The sequence below is a fragment of the Artemia franciscana genome, chromosome 13, assembly GCF_032884065.1.
Source record: "Artemia franciscana chromosome 13, ASM3288406v1, whole genome shotgun sequence".
Lineage (NCBI taxonomy): Eukaryota > Metazoa > Arthropoda > Branchiopoda > Anostraca > Artemiidae > Artemia > Artemia franciscana.
The window spans coordinates 3975982-3991407 of NC_088875.1; the positions used below are offsets into that span (position 1 = coordinate 3975982).

The 15426-nt window shown below is 35.5% G+C and overlaps 1 protein-coding gene across 9 annotated transcripts in view; it reads left to right on the plus strand.

Annotated features, from left to right (window-relative positions):
• LOC136034405 (IQ and AAA domain-containing protein 1-like) overlaps nucleotides 1–15426 on the plus strand; it is a 140652-nt gene that overhangs the window by 104129 nt on the left and 21097 nt on the right. The gene's annotated exons all lie outside the window — the stretch shown is intronic.

Below are 15426 nucleotides of genomic sequence, written 5' to 3' on the forward strand. Positions count from 1 at the left end.
AGTGGGATCTCTATTATAGGCACAACCTATTTACCCCTAAAATATCCTTAAAATTAGTTGATAATCAAGATGATAGAATTCCTCTCCTTTTGGACAAGTCCCCATTTACACCCATCCTAAACATTTGAGTAGATTACTGATACAGGGAGCCACTTTTTGGAGCGTACTAACTCTTGTACTTTTCTTCTTAATTTACTCTTGTTCGACCCATCTGAGACCGCTCTCACCTCCGAGCGTGTTGGCTTGTTTATTTTAGTATTCAATATTAACACCACTCCAGCTAAAGTTTATTCTTCTTTCTTTTATTCACATTTAATTACAGAAAAGGGCGCAGGAAAGGTCCCTCCTATTTGTGGCACATAATTCACAAGTTGATGGCCACTCAAGCTCTATCAATCATTAAAGACGACTTTGACTCAGACCCACAGCCTATGTAGACACCAGTTGCGTGGAGTCGTATCTTGCCCATAGAAGGATTTCAACACACATCTTTAGACTAGGTGTTAACCTCCGGCACCCCCAGAGCCAATCAATGCGGAAAAACATTGCTCTATTCCGCCAATCAGCGCGGAAAGATCTTGGCTCTATTTCGGGAGTTTCTGGTTTTGACGAATATGACTGTCTGGTTTGAATAGAGTCTGTTATTGACGCAACGCCGCTACGATAGCTATGTATTGCTTTTGATAAATGTTTGTGCAACTGGTGTCTATATAGGCTATGCTCGGACCCCATATTCATCTCTTTGTTTCTCCATTTTTTAATTCTCATTAAAGTGACATTTTTTTGGTGCAACTGGATTGGTTGTAATCCAGAAGCTCCTCCTTTTTTCTTAACTAATAGACGAATAGTTGGTTCCCAATTTAGTGGTTAATTTGAAATATGAAGAACACATGAAATAGGGAGATCGGCCACTAATTTCCTAGATGGTTTTTATATTGAAATTGTTTCACATAGGTAGTAACAGAGTTAGATTAGTTTTGTTCTTCTGTGCAAAAAAGAAGAAAGTGAGAAAATAGAGTCAATTAAATATTTATTTCCAGGAGTCATTCTTCAAACTTTACAAAATTCAAACTTTTTCAAAAGTTTGACAAAATTCAAACTTTAGCGTAAAGAACAAAGTATTGAGGAGGGGGTGACCCCCTTTATATACAGAACAATTTCTTTTCTTCTTAAGTTTTAGTGTTGCTTCTTGCTTTCAGTTGAAAAAACTTGTTTTTTATTTAATTTCTGATCGTTAAATAATGCCAGCAAATCTAGCCCCACCTCCATGGAGGAACCCCCTCCCTACAAAAATATCCTCTAGACAATTCAATCACGGTAAAAATTTACCCCAGGCGGTTACTCTTACCACTCTGCATGTGAAATTGAGACGGAAAAGAAAAAGCAAGACCTGTAAAAATAATTTTGTATTGGGATTTGGGATTCACTCACAATTGTGTGTTTACCTGTACAATTTCAATCCCTGAAAACTTTTCTCCCCATGGGGAAATTCCTTGTGGAAAGACCCCCAGCAGAAAATCCGTCCTCCCACCCGAAATTGTATACGAACCTCCCAATAATAAATGCTGTGCCCAAAAAATTGGCGCATTTTATAACTTAAACACCTTTCCCGTGGGTCTGTGGTTGGTCATGTTGTACCCAAAGGCTTTGTTATTCGGCGTTTCAACTATGATGAACAAAATGGCTATCTTAGAAATTTTCATCCAGTAACTTTGGAAAAAAATGAGCGTGGGAGGGGACCTAGGTGCCCTCCAATTTTTTTGGTCACTTAAAAAAGGGCATTTGAACTTTTAAATTTCGAATGACACCTCTTACAACATTAGAAGACCACTGGGTCCATACGATCACCCCTGGGGAAAAGAAAAAACAAATAAATACGCACCCATGATCTGTCTTTTGGCAAAAAATACAAAATTCTACAGTTTTGTAGAAAGAGGCTTGAAACTTCTACATTAGGGTTCTCTGATACGCTGAATCTCATGGTGTGATTTTCTTTAAGATTCTTTGACTTTTAGGGGGTGTTTCTCCCTATTTTCTAAAACGAGGCAAATTTTCCCAGGCTCGTAACTATTGATGAGTAAAAATAAACTTGATGAAACTTATCTATTTAGAATCAGCGTAAAAAGACAATTCTTTTGATGTAATTGGTATCAAAATTCCATTTTTTAGACTTTTAGTTACGATTGAGCCGGATCGCTCCTTACTACAGTTCGTTACCACGAACTGTTTGATCGAGTCCTTATATATTAACACAAATTACAAAACACAAAATCATCGCTCCATCTGTTTGAATGTGTCTAATTATACTTATTTTTCCCGACTAGCCCAATGAATTATGTAAACATAAAGATTAATAAGGCAAGCTTCTCTTATTGTCATTCACGTGAATTAATTCAGCAGAGGAGATGCAGGATATTAAAAAAAATTAAATAAAACATATTTACCAGATTTTGACAGGGCTCGATTATAGACATCCACAAAATCTTCCAAACAATTTTTGAAAGGGGTTGTCCAATCAATTTTAAAATATTAATGTTTTACATTATCAACAACTGTAACTAGTGTATGCATCGTTAATTTAGGGCAACTGAAATATTTAAATCAAACAAAATGACTACCCTTGTTATTTCGTTCGGTCATCGAATATGGTAGTTTTTTATAACATCTTTAAAGATATTTTTGGTCATAGCAGAAGCATATTGTTCAAAAGGCACATTTGAGTAAGTGTTATCCATCTTGTATCAAAAGTTAAAAATTGAATGGTATATTTATTCTAAAAGTTTTTATATCCGACGTCCGTCAGCTCCGCCTTTATCTAGGTATTTCTGGCCTTAATTAATTTTGATGACAATTTATGGTATTTTAGTTCATTAATGCCCAAAGGGGATTATGTGTTAGCATAGACGGAAGATATGTCAGTTCAAGGAAACCAATTGAAGGTCTATAGAGCTTTTTCTTAATGCCTATATATAGGAAGATACTGAAATCAAATGAGATTATTGTGCCAAAGTTAATCGTGACGGCAAAAGAAAGTAGAAATTTCATTTTTTGAGTTGAACTTTATGGGATAGATTACATTGAATCTTACAAAAATTATCAAAACCCGAAATTTTAATTAGTCACTTAGAGCCTTTTCTTAACCCCTCCAATTAAGATTGAGCCTTTTCATACACAGATTAAATTTTGCCCCAGTTATTTGAGAATGATTGTTCAAACGCAAAATGTAGTTAAATGAGAATAAGAAGCTTGTTTAAAGAACTATAAAACTTTAGTGGGAAAAGCAAGGGTTTGAAAAATCAATAGTTCCCCTCCCCTTATTCATCAAATAGTTCCTCAACATATACCAATAGAACAACAGTAGAACTATTGCAAAACAAAAGTTGAATAAACGGTGAATTTAACTTTCCGAATGATAAAAAAACATACTTGGAAAAGAAAATAAGACTTAGTGCTTTTTTATAATAATAGTTTAATTTAAATCGATAATTCAAATCGGTTCTAGTTTAATCATGAAGGTCAGTAGGAATTAGGGTGGGGATTGTTCCAGAAATCATTTAATCGTTTTTGATTTTTACTTCTTACTTCTCTTTTTTCTTTTCCCCAGGGGTGATCGTATCGACCCAGTGGTCTTAGAATGTTGCAAGAGGGCTCATTCGAAATTTAAAAGTTTTAGTGCCCTTTTTAAGTGACCAAAAAAATTGGATGGCACCTAGGTCCCCTCCCACGCTCATTTTTTTCCAGAGTTACTGGATCAAAATTTTGAGATAGCCATTTTGTTCATCATGGTCGAAAAACCTAATAATAATGTCTTTGGGGACGACTAGCTCTCCCAAAGTCCCCGGAGGAGGGGCTGCAAGTTACAAACTTTGACCATTGTTTACATAAAGTAATGGTTGTTGGGACGTGTACATACGATTTCACGGTTACTTTTTCACGTTAAAGGGGTATCGGGGGAGGGGGTTACGCGGGAGGATTGTTCCATGGAGGAATTTATCATGAGTGAAGAAAATTTCCATGAAGGGGCCGCAGGATATTCTAGCATTATTTTAAATAACAATGGGAAAATAAATATAAAAAAGAAGTTTTTTCTGGTGGAAGTAAGGAGCAGCGTTAGAACCTAAGACTAACAGAAGTATTTACGTATATAAGGGGTTCGTCTCCTCCACAATACCTCACTCTTTACGCTAAAGTATTTTTAGTTATTTCAATTAAATGTATTTTTAGTAACTTCAACTCAAATTGAAGCTTTAGCGTGAAGAACGAGGTATTGAAGAGGGGGAGAACCTCCTCATGTACCTAATAAAAATATACAAAATATATAATTTCGTTACGTGAGTTAATTCGTAAGCTACTTATATTCACTATTAATGAAAATCTTCGTAAAAAATCAAAAGTTCTAGTTGCCTTTTTAAGTAGCCAAACTTGGAGTGCAACTAGGCCTCCTCCCACACTTTTTTTCTTTTTTATCAAAATCATCTGGTCAAAACTATGGGAAAGCCATTTAGCCAAAAAAAAATTAATTTGCAAATTTCGTTTTAATTATTCATGTGCGGTGAACCATAATTTGCTACCAACAGAGATCAGACTAATGCCTTAATAATTACCGCACTCACTCTTATCACATTTCTTATATAATGGTTTCATTAAGGTTTTCCTAAAATTGTAAGGTATTTCCCCTTTTTCAAAAGTTGTATTCATAATCTACAGTAACCTTTTTCTAACCTCAATGCCACCACATTTAAGAAACTAATTTACCCTACTATCAGCACTCGGAGCCTCAATATTTTTTTTTATCCTCGCAAAACAAATTTTCCTTCACATCCAAGGTATCACAAACTTTTTGTCATTTTCCTCTGTTTCTTTTCCTGTAACTCTATCTTGGTTTAGCACATTCTTAAAATGTTCTGCCCATCTCTCTTAAACTCTTTCCTTATCGCGAATTGTGGCCCAGTTCCTGTCTTTAACTGCGACAAGTCCGTGTTGACTACGATCTCTAAGTTTATTAACATGCCAGCAAAAAATCTTAGTATTATGCTGTCTAGCTGCATTTTCCAGATCCTCAGCAATTTTATCCTTGGCCTCCACTTCACGACTCCCTAATTCATATTTTAATGCTTTTTTAACTTTCTTTCTTCTAATTTCCCACCAAACTCAGTTGAAATGAACAACAAACCGTGGCAAGATTTGTGCGGGATTAGCGACAACAATTTCCCTTCCTTTTCCCATTTTATCTGCATCGATACAATTTGAATCGTATTCCGCATCAGTAAAATCCTTTCTTGATCCGACGAGGATATCATGCGATTTCCCCGGTAAAATGAGACACAAGATACGGTTCTTCGTTTTCCCAGAGTATTGTAAGGCCTCATCTGAGAATTCCGAAAAATAATGCCCATATCCATAGTCACATTTTTCAATATACTCATTTTGGAAATTGTTCCTCAGAATGCTCTTTATAGCATCTAATGTGCGAGTTTCATGGAAAGCTAGAATTGCTTTCGCTTCTGGTGCATCTTTTCCGTATCTATGTTGAAACTCAGTTTGTTTTTCTTTAAATTTAGTTTAAAGGACTGTGTTGCTATTAACTGTTACTTCCACAACGTCCCTGGCTTTGCAAAACCGTCGAAACTGTGCCTCGGCAATCCGGAAGTGTTTGTCCAATGGATCTTGCGGGTCAAAATATCGACTTTGTTTAATTTTCTCCGTGCTATTCTCATCAAAACTGGTAATCTTAAAACTACTCATGTCAAACTGTTTATGCCCTTGATTGTATTTGCTGTTTTTTTTTTCATAGGCATGTTTTTTGGGGGTGATACGTGACGCGGAGATGCCATGGATAATCTGTGGTAGCCACAACTCTGTGCTGGGTAGAGAATTTAGAGTGGCGAAACCCTATATAGGCCAGTGTATTCTCCTGATGAGCCCTTATGTTGGGTGTTGCCTCTGAATTATTTGTCTATATTATTTTTTCTATTGTTCGGTAAATGACGACTTATACTTATTGACGACATGACTGCCTGTCCATGGATTACTCTTTATGGTTGATTGTGTGTGGCTCTGCTGTTTGACCTATGTGATTGTATGGATGAGTAGGGTTAAGGCCTCATTCAAGTGCTGGTCTATATTAATCACTAATTTAGGAAAACAGTCTTCCTTTTCTCCTTCTGTCTCTTTTTTTTTTTTTTTTTTTTTTTTTTTTTTTTTTTTTTTTTTTTTTTTTTTGTGTGTTTGTGCTGTAGCATTGGTGATTTCTCTTTTCATGACATATATATATATATATATATATATATATATATATATATATATATATATATATATATATATATATATGTGCGATTTAAACATTTAAATGCAAGTTGCGTACCTGCGCAGTGACTTTTAAATACTAAATATCCAATACGTGGTTTCTGAGATTATTAGTGTTCCATTGTTCAATGCCTAAACATGTCGGTAGAATTATGGAGTGATAAACAAAATATCAAACAGTTCGTGGTAAGACCCGAAGCTCAAAAGTAACCAAAACTCTAAAAACGGAATCTTGATACCAATAGCTACATCAAAAGAATCAAATTTTAATAGTTTCATCAAGTTTAGTCTTGCCCATGAAAAGTTCCGAGCCTGAGAAAATTTCCCTTATTTTATAAAATAGGAGGAAACATCCCCTAAAAGTCGTAGAATCTTAACAAAAATCACACCATCATATTCAGAATATCAGAGAACCCTACTGTAGATGTTTCAAGCTCCTATCTACAAAAATGTGGAATTTTGTATTTTTTGCCAGAAGGCAGATCACTGATTCGTGTTTATTTGTTTTTTTTCCCTGGGGTGATCGTATCGAGCCAGTGGTCCTAGAATGTTGCGAGAGGGCTCATTCTAACAGAAATGAAAGTTCTAGTGCCCTTTTTAAGTGACCAAAAAATTGGAGGGCACCTAGGCCAACTCCCATGCTAACTATTTTCCCAGTCACCGAATCAAAATTCTGAGATTGTCGTTTTATTCAGTATAGTCGAAAACCCTTATAACTATGTCTTTGGGGACGACTTACTCCCCACAGTCCCCTTGGGAGGGGCTACAAGTTACAAACTTTGACCAGTGCTTACATATAACAATCGTTATTTGGACGTTTTCAGGGGGATTTTTTGGTTGGGGGGAGGGGTTGAGAAGAGTGGGATATGTTGGGGGAACTTTCCATGGACGAATTTGTCATGGGGGAAGAAAATTTCCATGAATGGAGTGCAAGATTTTCTAGCATTATTTTAAAAAAATAATGTAAAAATACATATGAAAAAGTTTTTTCAACTGAAAGTAAGGAGCAGCATTAAACTTAAAACGACTAAAAATTATTACGTATATGAGGTGTTCACCTCCTCCTAATACCTCGCTCTTTAGGCTAAAGCATTTTTAGTAATTGGAGCTATTTATTCTACGGCCTTTGTTATTCAGGGGTAATTCTTAAGGAATTGGGACAAAATTTAAGCTTTAGTCTAAAGAGCGAGATATTGACGAGGGGATGAACCCCCTTATATACGTAATAAAAACATACGAATACAAAAGTTTGTTACGTAAGCTAAATCGTAAGTTACGTATATCTTTTACTAATAAAAACGTTCGTAAAAAAATAAAAGTTCTAGTCGCCTTTTTAAGTGACCAAAACATTGGAGGGCAACTAGGCCTTCTGCCCCGCTCCTTTTTTTCTCAAAATCATTCGATCAAAACTATGAGAAAGCAATTTAGCCAATAAAATGAATATGCAAATTTCATTTTAATTATTCATCTGAGGAGAGCCAAAATCAAAGCATGCATTAATTCAAAAACGTTCAGAAATTAAATAAAATCATGTTTTTTTAACTGAAAGTAAGGAGTGAAGAAAGTGTTTAGAAAGTATTTACATATATCTTATGTAAATCCTAATATGTATAATATGGTTAAAAAAAAACTCTTAAGATTCAAGGTAACAAAATTTTATTGGTAACACGGTGAACATTAAATTTAGAATATGCACAAATTGGATTCCTCCTCTTTTCCTTTATTTGGCTCAAGACTCGTATTTCTTGGTTATTGAATTGTTATCTCTTGTACCATCCAAGGGCTCCACTGATTTTCTTCATAAGGAATCTCTGGAGCTGGTTCTTCTCTCTTTTCTTCTATTTCTGGTTTATCACTGATGGGCTTTGAAATTGTTATCTCTGGTACCATCCAAGGGCTCCACTGATTTTCTTCATAAGGAATCTCTGGAGCTGGTTCTTCTCTCTTTTCTTCTATTTCTGGTTTATCACTGATGGGCTTTGAAATTGTTATCTCTGGTACCATCCAAGGGCTCCACTGATGTTCTTCATAAGGAATCTTTGGGGCTGGTTCTTCTTTCTTTTCTTCTATTTCTGGTTTATCGTTAAAAATGATGGGCTTTGAAATTGTTATCTCTGGTACCATCCAAGGGCTCCACTGATTTTCTTCATAAGGAATCTCTGGAGCTGGTTCTTCTCTCTTTTCTTCTATTTCTGGTTTATCACTGATGGGCTTTGAAATTGTTATTTCCGGTACCATCCAAGGGCTCCACTGATGTTCTTCATAAGGAATCTTTGGGGCTGGTTCTTCTTTCTTTTCTTCTATTTCTGGTTTATCGTTAAAAATGATGGGCTTTGAAATTGTTATCTCTGGTACCATCCAAGGGCTCCACTGATTTTCTTCATAAGGAATCTCTGGAGCTGGTTCTTCTCTCTTTTCTTCTATTTCTGGTTTATCATTGATGGGCTTTGAAATTGTTATCTCTGGTACCATCCAAGGGCTCCACTGATGTTCTTCATAAGGAATCTCTGGAGCTGGTTCTTCTTTCTTTTCTTCTATTTCTGGTTTATCGTTAAAAATGATGGGCTTTGAAATTGTTATCTCTGGTACCATCCAAGGGCTCCACTGATGTTCTTCATTAGGAATCTCTGGAGCTGGTTCTTCTTTCTTTTCTTCTATTTCTGGTTTATCGTTAAAAATGATGGGCTTTGAAATTGTTATCTCTGGTACCATCCAAGGGCTCCACTGATGTTCTTCATTAGGAACCTCTGGAGCTGGTTCTTCTTTCTTTTCTTCTATTTCTGGTTTATCGTTAGCACTGATGGGCTTTGAAATTAGTACCTCTGGTGCAGCAACAGATATTTCAGGAACTCGAAAGGGCTCAATGACAACAGCAGGGACAATGCCGATGGGCGTCACCGTGTTCGACGGAATATCAGAGACTAATACTGGACTAATTTCTGGAACAGGCAATGGAACAGTAACATCTTTGACAGTCACCAGACTGGTCACCGGACTTAATCGTCTACATTTTCTAACGGCAAACCAAAGTGATATTCCAGCACATACGACTGAAGAGGAAATCACTAAAATTTCAAAAATCATGTTTGTCTTTTGAACACTTTTTTCAACTAGCTGATTGCATGGGGTCCCACAACTTATATTTGTTTCAAAAGTGACGTCATTCTTATTGCCGAAGTCCCAAACTGTTATGATCATGCAATTTGAAATGGCTTCAAAACTAAGATGACGTCACACTAGCATTACTGCCATGGTGTATGCAAACAAAGAATACAATTTGAAAATTCCAAGATATACCTGATAGCTATTTCAATTGTTCGGTAATGAAGCTTTTACAAAAAAAACTCTAATATTTAAAAAGAAAGAGCCGTAATAATGACATACAATACATTGGTCAAATTTTATAATTTATTTACACTCAGAAAGACAAATATATACATTCAAATACGTTACTATATCTTACTCTCTTATTCTGATTAAATAAAAAAAAAACAAGTTTTTTTAACAGAAAGTAAGGAGCGACATTGAAACTTAAAACGAACAGAAATTACTTCGTTTATGAAAGGTGATGCTTCCTCATCAACGCCCCGCTCTTTACGCTAAAGTTTGACTCTTTCTCTTAACTCTACTTTTTAAAACAGTAAAAAACTTTAGCGTAAAGAGTGGGGCGTTGATGAGGAAGCATCTCCTTTCATATACGAAGTAATTTCTGTTCGTTTTAAGTTTCAATGTCGCTGCTTTCAAAAAACTTATTTTTTTTATTTAATTTCTGAACGTTTTTGAATCAATGCATGTTTTGATTTTGGCTCTCCGCAGATGAATAATTAAAACAAAATTTGCATATTTTTTTTTGCTAAATGGCTTTTTCATAGTTTTGATCGAATGATTTTGAGAAAAAGGAGCGGGAGAGGAGGCTTAGTTGCCCTCCGATTTTTGGTTACTTAAAAAGGCAACTAGAACTTTTAATTTTTTTACGAATGTTTTTCAAACAGTTCGTGGTAACGAAGTGTTTGAAATCCTGTGGCATCTTATTGTGTTGCATGATTCAGATTGAGATATAAAAAAAAGAAGAAAAACACATTACTTGAATATAAGGGTTAAGCAAGCCAAATTTCTAGTGAATGAAAGTGCCTATACTTCCGGGAAAGCTTTTGAAGAGAGAGAGTAGAAAACAATTAAGTACATGCTGGTTACTCCAGTTTCAATTCACAACTACTCCAAATCAAACAGTTCGTGGTAACGAATTGTAGTAAGGAGCGACCCGGCTCAATAGTAAACGAAACTCTAAAAAACGGAATTTCGATGCTAAAAGATATATCAAAAGAATCGGATTTTTATGCTGATTTTAAATATATAAGTTCCATCGAATTTAGTCTTTGTCATCAAAAGTTACGAGCCTGAGAAAATTTGCCTTATTTTGGAAAATAGGGGGTAACACCCTCTAAAAGTCGTAGGATCTTAACGAAAATCACACCATCGCATTCAGCCTATCAGAGAACCCTATCTAAAAAATTTCAAGGTCCAATCTACAAAAATATGGAATTTCGTTTTTTTGCCATAAGACAATCACGGGTGCGTGTTTATTTGTTCGTTTGTTTTTTTTTGTTTTTTTTTCCAGGGGTCATCGTATCGACCAAGTGGTCCTAGAGTGTTGCAAGAGGGCTCATTCTAACGGAAATGAAAAGTTCTAGTGCCCTTTTTAAGTGACCAAAAAAATTGGAGGGCACCTATGCCCCCTCCCACGCTCATTTTTTTCCCAAAGTCAATGGATCAAAATTTTGAGATAGCCATTTTGTTCCGCATAGTCGAAAACAATAATAACTATGTCTTTGGGGATGACTTACCCCCCACAGTTCCTGGAGGAGGGGCTGCAAGTTACAAACTTTGACCAATGTTTACATACAGTAATGGTTACTGGGAAGTGTACCGACGCTATCAGGGGGATTTTTTTGTTTGGGAGTGGGGTTCAGGGGAGGGGGCTATATGGGAGGATCTTTGCTTGGAGGAATATTTCATGGGGGAACAGAAATTCAATGAAAAGGGCGCATAATTTTCTAAAATTACTATAAAAAAACAATGAAAAAATAAACATGGAAAAGTTTTCTCAGTTGAAAGTAAAGAGTAGCATTGAAACTTAAAACGAACAGAGATTATTACGCATATGAGGGGTTCTAAAAATACTTTAGCATAAAGAGTGAGGTATTTAGGAGGAGATAAATATCTCGCTCTTTATGCTATAGTATTTTTAGTAATTTCAACTATTTATTCTACGGCCTTTCTGATTCAGGGGTCATTCTTAAAGAATTGGGACAAAACTTACGATTTAGTGTAAAGAACGAGGTATTAACGAGGGTACAAACCCCCTCATATACATAATAAAAATTAAAGAATATAAAAGTTTGTTACGTAAGTTAATTCTTAAGTTACGTATATTTTTTACTAATAAAAAAATTCGTTAAAAATTAAAATTTATAGTTGTCTTTTTATGTAACCGAAAAAAATTGCATGGCAACTAGGCCTCCTTCCCCATCCCTTATTTCTCAAAATCGTCTGATCAAAACTAAGAGAAAGCCATTTAGCCAAAAAAGGAATTAATATGCAAATTTCATTTTAATAATTTATGTGTGGAGAGCCAAAATCAAACATGCATCAATTCAAAAACGTTCAAAAATTACATAAAAAAACTAGTTTTTTTAACTGAAAGTAAAGAGCGACATTAAAACTTACAACGAACAGAAATTACTCCGTATATAAAATGGGTTGTCCCCTCCGCAATCCCTCGCTCTTTACGCTAAAGTTTGACTCTTTGCCACAATTCTGCTGTTTAAAACAATTAAAAGCTTTAGCGTAAAGAGCGAGGGATTGCGGAGGGGACAACCCATTTTATATACGGAGGAATTTCTGTTCGTTTTAAGTTTTAATGTCGCTCCTTACTTTCAGTTAAAAAAACTAGTTTTTTTTATGTAATTTTAGTAAAAGATATACGTAACTTACAAATTAGCTTACATAGCAAACTTCTGTATTCTCATGTTTTTATTAAGTATACGAAAGGGTTCACCCCCTCGTCAGAACCTCGCTCTTTACACTAAAGCTTAAATTTTGTTCCAATTTCTTAAGAATGACCCCTGAATCACAAAAGCCGTAGAATAAATATTTGAAATTACTAAAAATACTTTAGCTTTAAAAAGAGCGAGGTATTAGGAGGATGTGAGCCCATCATATGCTTAATAATTTCTGTTCTTTTTAAATTTTAATGCTTCTCCTTACTTTCAGTTGAAAAAACTTTTTCATATTTATTTTTTCATTGTATTTTTTTTTAATAATGCTAGATAATCCTGCGCTCCCTTCATGAAAATTTTCTTCCCCCATGACAAATTCCTCCAAGGAAAGTTTCCCCAACATATCCCCTTCTTGTCAACTCCTCCCCCAACCTAAAAATCCCCCTGAAAACGTCTGTACACTTCTAAATAACCATTACTATATGTAAGCACTGGTCAAAGTTTGTTACTTGTGGCCCCTCCCACGGGGACTGTGGGGGAGTAAGTCGTCCCCAAAGACATAGTTATAAGGTTTTTTGACTACGCTGAATAAAATGGCTATCTCAGAATTTTGATCTGGTGACTTTGGGAAAATAATTAGCGTGGGAGGTGCCCTCCAGTTTTTTGGTCACTTAAAAAGGGCACTAGAACTTTTTATTTCTGTTAGAATGAGCACTCTCGCAAGATTCTAGGACCACTGGGTCGATACGATCACCCCTGGGAAAAAAACAAAAAAACAAACAAATAAACACGCATCCGTGATCTGCCTTCTGGCAAAAAATACAAAATTCCACATTTTTGTAGATAGGAGCTTGAAACTTCTACGATAGGGTTCTCTGATCCACTGAATCTGATGTTGTGATTTTCGTTGAGATTCTATGACTTTTAGGGGTTGTTTTCCCCTATTTTCTAAAACAAGGCAAATTTTCTCAGGCTCGTAACTTTTGATGGGTAAGACTAAACTTGATTAAACTTATATATTTAAAATCAGCATTAAAATGCGATTCTTTTGATGTATTGATATCAAAATTCCATTTTTTAGATTTTTGATTACTATTGAGCCGGGTCGCTCCTTACTACAATTCGTTACCACGAACTGTTTGATTTGGAGTAGTTGTGAATTGAAACTGGAGTAACCAGCATGTACTTAATTGTTTTCTACTCTCTCTCTTCAAAAGCTTTCCTGGAAGTATAGGCACTTTCATTCACTAGAAATTTGGCTTGCTTAACCCTTATATTCAAGTAATGTGTTTTTCTTCTTTTTTTTTATATCTCAATCTGAATCATGCAACACAATAAGATGCCATAGGATTTCAAGATTGATTTTCTTTTTTTTTTCAATTTTGTCACTTTTTACTTTGTATTCTGGTTTATTTTATCGCTTTTACTAAGGGAAAACCGTAACTTCTAAAAAGGTGAAGGCAAATTTGAGAATAAAATAAAGAAAATTTGCTGATTGCATGATTGCAGCAATAGCTTTAATGTTGTAATGAGCGAACCACACTCATAGCCCTTTTCTCTTAATGATTGTGTTGCGAGAGCCAATACTTTGGTTCTGTCGTTTTTTTTTTTTTTTTTTTTTTCAAGCACTCCGATTTCAGCTTATTCCTAGAAAGTGGTAAGGGTCTAAAATCTGTGGTTTTTACGGAATGTGTGAACCTTAGGCCGGATTGATGAATATGACTTTGCATTTTGGAAAGCTTGATAGAACTCTTGCCTGGGGCCGAAAAGGATGGTTTTTGTTTGTCCTTGAGCCAGAGCCTATAGTGTGTGAAGTGAAGTGGAGTTTTATAGCCTATGTCAGAGAGAACTTTCTGAAGTTATGCAGTCAAGCTTTCGTTTCATCAAACCATGTTTCTGCTTTCAAGTGGAAAGCTCCGTTCTAGCAGGCAGTACCTTTTCCTCCATTCCACCAGCAGAATTTTTAATTTTTCTTCGTAGAGCTTTCTATATTATTTAATCTTTCTTGTGAGATTCCACCTTTCTGGCCAGCTGCAGAGTGACTTCATCTGCTTGCGTTAGCAGTGATTAAAAAATAAAATGATATCTATTCTGATTATAAATTGTGATTTTCTACATGAGAGGGGTCGAGGAAAGATGGCAGTGATTAGTTAAATTGTTAAGTAGCATTCTATGCAGCTAGTGGTTTAGGTAATATAACTCACATAAGTTTTATTTTGTATAATTAAGCATAGCATTATAAAACTATCTTCTATTTAAATTACACCAGCACCAAAGTCAAAAAAGGATTTTTAAGAAATGGTAAAAAAAAATGTTATCAAATTTAGATGCTAGAAAATTATGAATTAATATAATTGTAACTTAACAGCGGTAACAAACTGTAAGTAAGGAATGATACGGCTCGGTAGTAACCGAAACTCTAAGAAACAGAGTCTTGATAACAATAGGTACACCAAAAGAACAGAATTTTGATGTTCATTCAAAATATATAAGATTCATCAAGTTTAATGTTAACCATCAAAAGCTACGAGCCTGAGAAAATTTGCCCAATTTTCGAAAAGAGGAGAAACAATTGCTCTTAATGAAAATAACACATCAGATTCAGAATATCAGAGAACCCTACGGCAGAGGTTTCAAGCTCCTATACACAAAAATGTGGATTTTTGCTTATTTTGCCAGAAGAAATGTCACGAATACGTGTATATCTGTTTGTTTTCCCCCGAGGTGACCGTATCGAACCAGTGATTCTAGAAGATCGGGAAAGGGCTCATTTGATCCGAAGTTAAAGGTTCTAGTGCCCTTTTTAAGTGACCGAAAAAATCGGAGAGCAGCTTTCCTCCTTCCCACGACCCTTTTTCTCCAAGTCACCTTATCAAAATTTTCAGATATCCATTTTGTTCAGCATAGTCAGAAGATCTAGTAACTATGTCTTTGAGGATAACTTGCCCGACCCACAGTCCCCGGGGAAAGGCTGCAAGCTACGCACTTTGCCCGTTGTTTACATATAATAGTGTTAAGCCTGCGTCCTAATTTTTTTATTTACGTTTTAGTCAGGGGGGGCGTAATTAATTCTTCCCCGTGTGCCACCAGCCCTAGGAACGGCGCTGTTGCCAAGTTTGCA